Source organism: Corvus brachyrhynchos, unplaced genomic scaffold (assembly GCF_000691975.1).
Source record: "Corvus brachyrhynchos isolate BGI_N302 unplaced genomic scaffold, ASM69197v1 scaffold279, whole genome shotgun sequence".
Classification (NCBI taxonomy): Eukaryota; Metazoa; Chordata; class Aves; order Passeriformes; family Corvidae; genus Corvus; species Corvus brachyrhynchos.
Window position 1 is genome coordinate 6,905,781 of NW_008246060.1, and position 6,522 is coordinate 6,912,302.

The following is a 6,522-nucleotide window of genomic DNA, read 5'->3' on the forward strand; positions in this document are numbered from 1 at the left end:
GCCCCCTCTTTCCCGCGGCTGGGTTCAGGGTGCTCAGCACACCGTGGGCAGAGCTGATGGTGTCAGGGTCCTGCAGAGACTCGGGACATTGCTGAGGGCTCCCTGGCATTACCAGAGAGGCATTTAGGAAGCACTCGAGCAGAAAGCCTGCTTGGGGTTTGGATGATGAATAAGCTCCCCATGGAGTGGTTCAGCACAAACTTCTGGGGCTGTGCTTGAAAACATGACCCTGAGCACAAGGGGAAGGGAAGAACATCCCTGCAAATTAGCATGTGAGGCTGTGAGGAGGGGTCGGCACCGCATCCGCTGTGGCAACCCCTGGCTAGTCGTGGGTGTGTGACACTGAAATTCTGCCCCATCCCCATGGCTGCTGCTGTGACACCTTCACTGTGTTCAGGTAAGAAGCTATTTTGCAAAGAACTTGTGCTTTTTTTTTGGTGGTGCTTCAGAATGAAAGATGTTGCCATCTCTGCCTCTCTTCTCAGTTGATCCTCCTGGCGAATGTGTTATTTTGGATAGTTCAGCCTTTCTACCTGGTTCATTTAGCCCAAAGCTGAGAGGGCTGCAGGCAAGACTGGAAGGACTGACTTCAGCAGCAGAAGGCTTGGACTTCCCAGGCAGGTGCCTCTCTGTGTGTTGAGACGCCAGAGATCCCTGTGCCTTGTTGTCTCCAACTCCAAGCCCTGCTGATCCTCCTACCAGCAAGGCTGAATGAAGTGAGCTGGTGTCTTCAGAAGGATTGGTCTCAACCCTCTTTGTGGCTTTGAGGACAAATAAAATCTCTGCTTTGAGCGAGAGATGGCTGGAGACAGCAGGAACACACCACTTGAGCAGGGGAAAAGGACTGAATTCAGGAATGCCATAAAACTAATTCGTGGCACTAAATAGAAAAATTACACTGTTCAGCTTCACTTACACAAAAGGTAAACCAGCCTGGGTGTGGGGAGTATAAAAACGAGTCAAAATACAGATTGATTCTGAAATAAGTTCTTTTTTTATCCTTTAGAACCATGGACAGGAATGTACAGCTCCACAAAAATGGAGGCCAAACATATCGAACCAAAACATTTCCTGGGATTCTGCGTGACAGTTTTTCTAAGGATATTTCCTTTCAACCACACTCAGTCTAAAAGCAGCTCCATTTGCAGTTAAAGTAATCGTGGTACACTTTGCACACTCCTTGAAACACAATCTTTGTCATAGGCACTATGATTATTTTTCTTCTCTTTTTATTTGTTTTTACTGGTGAAAAAATAAACACAGGTGAAAATGAACACCTTTTTTCCCCCCTACTTCAATGTGTTTAGACTATGTGATTAAGTGGATATTTTCTCCAGCTATTTCGATGAATAAACTTTAAGTTGGAGCATTCATTTCTGTGATCTAAAAGAAAGTTTGTGTATGTAGCTTTACATATATATATATATACTCAGAAGCCCGAAATCCAACTCAAGTATTTATCCATGATTTTATTGACAAAAAAATCCATTTTGTTGAAATCAAATAGTTGTCTTATTTCAGTGAATGGTTCAAGACTTTCGGCTGCAAAAAAGGTTTCACAAGACTTACCCTATGCATTGAGAACACTGACTTCATGTTCACATTAGGTGCTGTTTCAGGCATATCTACAGATCAGTTTTAATGTAAACATAATTTTATGTGATATAGAAAAGATCTAGTGACCAATAAAGGAAAGCATGAAATCAGGTATAACTCTGCAATAGGAGTTCATTTATTTAAATGAAGCCTGATTGATTCTACTTGTTAAGTGCTGAGCAAAAAATCTGAAATACTGGATTTGTGGCCATTAAGATTAGTACTGGGAACCAATCATTCCACTTTATTTCTGGACATCTTAATGTCCTGGTTGACTAAATAGGGAGGACTGAAAAACTATTTAACCAGTAAATCAGGCACATAATTTGCAAAGGCAACTCTTCCCTTGCAGTTATTCCAACTATCCCAGCTGGATATTCACAGTGAACAAACCACGTTTCCATCACCTCTGTTCCGTTTTTAAGTGCTTTTAATACAGGGATTTGCTCCAGGCCTCAGCAGCAGCCAGTGAGCAAGGAGCACATGGCTCTGCCTGGTCTTCTCTCAGCTAATTAACGAAGACAGGCAATGTGCTGGTGCCCAGATCCTACCCACAAAGATGGAAAGTTGCCCATGGGCTACAATACCTTCCTAGAGCACAGCCGTTCCCACAGTGATGAGTTCTCTTTGCTCTCTGAAGCCATCTAGAGACAGCTTTGAATTAATAGAAATGCAAAGCTACTCCACTACTTACCAGAGAAATTGAAATGAAAATCACAACTTTGTTGCCAATCTGTAGGAGGCTAGACAGGAGCCTTATTTTAAAGGTACTGTGATTTCCAGTGTGTTTTTCAAGTTGCCCAAAACCTTGGGAGAATTTTTCACTTTTAGCATTGGAGGCCTCCCCTACTGTAAACCCTTTTCCCTGCCTGAAGAAGGGTCTGAGCTTGTGGGATGCTTCCTCACCACCCAGACCACTGCCTGCAAGGCTTCAGGAAGGGCTGGTTTGCCTTGTTTGCCAGAAGGTGATGTGGGACTTGGTGAATACCCACATCTCTGGCAAGGGGGTGTCACAGAAACATCCATCAAGCAAATGAAACCAAGATGGAAGTTAAAGAGAGTGGCAAATGCTGTCCTGGTCACTCTGGTAGTCCATTCTAAGATATTACAAACCACAGACAAACAGTTTATACACACTACAGTCCACAAATAAGTGTGACCAAACCACACAGTCATTTTAGCATCACCTGTCTGTGCAAATACTAATGGAATCAGCTGAAAAGGTTTTTGGTAATTAGCCCTTATGCCCCTGTCCTTTCTACAGAGAATACAGAGTATATCTCTTGCCTTAGCTTTGCTTAATGTTTTAGGTGTTTTTGGGAAGATGGGCTGTTGGAAGAAAGAAGGTTTCTTGGGAAGAAAGATTAGATAAGAAAGCACATGGACAAAACCTGTTCAGAATAACCCTGCTCCCCCAAGGCAGGTCAGAATTTTAGGGTTGGTCTCTTAAACAGCTTTGGAAAAAATCATACCATTGTAAACTGAGGTAAAAATGCAGACAAGCTGAATTTGTCTCCATGCTTCTCTATATAACATCCAGAGAAGCAGCATGGAAATTACATATAGGAGATAACTTTGTTAAATCAAATTGATAATGTGAACAATCAGCTTGATCATGCTAAGATCTGAATGCATACAATTGCTGCAGAACAAGCACGGAGAGCTTTGCTTGTACTCTTTCTTCCCTGTGAGGGTGGGGAGGTACTGGAACAGGCTGCCCAGGAGGCTGAGGCTGCCCCATCCCTGGAAGTTTTCAAGTCCAGGTTGGATGGGGTTGGAGTAACCTGATCTGTTGTAAAATGACCCTGCCCATGGTAGTGGGGGTGGAATTAGATATCTTTAAGGTCTCTTCCAAACCAAACTATTCTATGATACATACATGATTTGGACTGCAAGAGCCAGCTCTGATCTTTAGAGTTGGAGGACTGGACGCCACTGTCAGCACTGGAGCTGAGTGACCACGACTCTGGCAGACAGATCCGTGATGACAACTTTAAGACTTTGGAAGCAACTTCACCTCTGCAATAATCAAGGAGAATATACACTGAAGTTAAAAAAAAAAAAGAAAAAAAAAAAAAGAGGCTATTTGGAATCAAACTGCTTTAATGATGTTCTGAAGTTACCCTGATGGGCAGAGACATTTCTGCTTAAATTGCCCCTGCTCAGGTGGTGGGAACTAATGAATTAGGTCAAACCATGGGCCACAGCCTCAGAAACTGTAAATCAGCACTGCTGCTGGCACTCCATATAACCTGGCAATACCTGGGAGAATCCATCCCATCAATTTTTAGCTCATATTATTTAATTTTGATTTAATGAGAGGAGCCTTCACAGAAGTCAGTGCTGACACCTGCCTTTTGGCAGAGTCACTTGTGGAGGAGCTCAGACACCCTGTGGGTCACCTCTGGAAAGGAGCAGAGGTTAGCACTGCACAGGCAGAGACCTGGGGTTTATTTCAGGCAGCTCAACTGCTGAGGCACCATAAATATCCTCCTTTGGGAGCCTTCACATTAACCGTGCTTGCCGTGAAACAGCTGCCACTTGTGCAACACTAGAGTCTGACCTGAAGTTTTATGTAGTCCAAGTATCTTATTTACCTTTCTAACCCAAAGTTATCATGGATGTATACAACTTTTTAAGGACAGTTTGAAAGAACTAACTTGAACATATATGGTTAGCATAGTTCAGGTTGGAACATCATCTAGTTCAACACCCCTGCAACAAGCAGGGACATCTTCAACTAGATCAGGAGAGAAACATAAAACACAGGTCTTACCCATCTCCTTTTATCATGATTTAAATCTAAATATTTGTAATTTAGATTTGCAACACCTAATTTTTACAAAAATACTTAAAGTAATACATGTATTTCAATGGTTTAAAAAAATCGCAGAAGAAATTTTTCTTTTTTCTTCGGAAGACTCTGCTTCCTAAATTAAACACTTCAAAGGATTGCAGAATTTGGAAATCCCTAACTTAAAAAACAAACTAGTGCTGATGACCACAATTTCACTGAAATGAGAAAGATCTGAGAAAGAAACAAAAGGCAAGTTTCTCAGATGATGTGACCTGGCCCGACACAGAATCCATCCCTCCTCATGGAAAAAGCTGTGCCACAGTCAGGAGAAGCTCCCTACCCTATTCTCCAGTCATTCCCCGTGTGTCTTGCTGGGGTGGTGAGGGTGGTGATGCTTCTACCACCTGCTGTTTGCCCCATCAAGAGCAGTGAAAGTCTCAGCTGTTTCTAGAACACTGAAGTTCAGCAGATGGCTCTAATCTTAATAGCAATCGGTCGATTTTTGAAAAAAAGAGTCATGAAGCATTCAAGTCTCTCTTCTTGTCTTTTTGGATATTAATTTATCCTTTCCTGGGAGAGATCAGAGATAATCTAAAGCAAGTGAGTTTAACTTGAGTCAGAAAGCCAAAGTGAATCCTGAAATGTGTTTCTGTCCTGCCTATGCTGAGGTGTGCAACGTATAGGAGTAAATTTCATGTTATGAAAGAATCATCTTAATGTAAACAAGGGAAACTCCAAGCCTGGATTTCCAGAGAAAAGGTCTTAGATATATGACTTATAAACCAGCCTCACTGAGTCTTCATATCCCTGGTGCATCTGGACAACCTTCAACTACTACTGTTTATTTCAGAGAAGGCAAGGGACTAGTTTTTAGTTTAGAGTATGAATTACTAGTAGTGTTCTTTTATATTCCTCTACTATTATTTGTAATTTTTTTTGTTTCCAAATATTTACACAACAGGGAGCTCTTGTTCCATATTCCTTCAAAGCAAGACGTACATTTAAAAATAGTATTTGTCATGTAACTCTTAATTTTATGACCTTTGGCATTATTTATGTTACATAATTTAATGTGATGCATATTAGAGACCTTAACCTTTGCAGACATTTTAGTAGTAAGAAGCAGAAAGTCACATCTGATGCTAGAGTTCAGGACATTTCAGATGACTTCTGGTCTTTGGTACACTAAAAGAGGTCTGAGGCCCTGGTCTGTAATCTCACAGTACTTCCCAGTGCTGGGCAGGAGAACTCAGAGAGTGGCTGACTCAGAGAGTGGAAATGTTGATAGTGGCACATCTGAAGGAATGGCAGGAAAGTGCCTTGCAGCACAGGCTGCATAAATCCTTCTTCAAGGGAGAGATTTCCCATCAGGTCAAACCAAAGCAGACAAATGTTAAATGCATTAAATTATTTAAGGCCTTAAATTTATTCAGTGTCCCAAATGTCAGGCTGATACTCTTGATTCTGAGGGTAAGGTAAAACTGAACATGAATAAAGGAGCTGAATTGTGTCAAATTCAGTGATTTCAGCCAGACCAGAGCAGGCGTGGGACAGCACAGAAGGGGGTCTTGCAAAGGAAGAAATAAGGACCAGGGGACATCAGTGCCCAGTCACTACAGTGGCATGGTACCGACCATGGTCCCCCTTAGGAAAAAAAATTAAATTGCATGTAGGTCTCCTGATGGAGTTAAGAGAATGTATTACTAAAAGCTACGGTACAAATACAGGATTTCCATACCACTGACATACATTATATCCCATGGTTTATTTACATACTTCAGTCATCAGTAATTCCTCTCCATTATCGCTATAAAATATTATATATAGTTTCTTATATAAAATTTTTAAAATTGTAGGTGGTCTTGTTGTATTTTATTATTTATCTGGGAAAACTTGCACAAGAACAGCCTCGTGGGGTACTAGAAAATCACTCCTTGTTTACAGGAGTGTTGATCAAAGAGGAAAGTGCTCAGTCTTTTCAAGCAAGGAAGAGTCAGTGCAGGCTGTCAGTGAGGTGTGACCACCCTGTCTCTGAAGCACTGGAAACAGTGCTTTAATAATACAGAACCAAAACATAATTAGATTTGTTCCAAGGAACAGGGGCATTACAAATTTAGGAATTCCTGCCT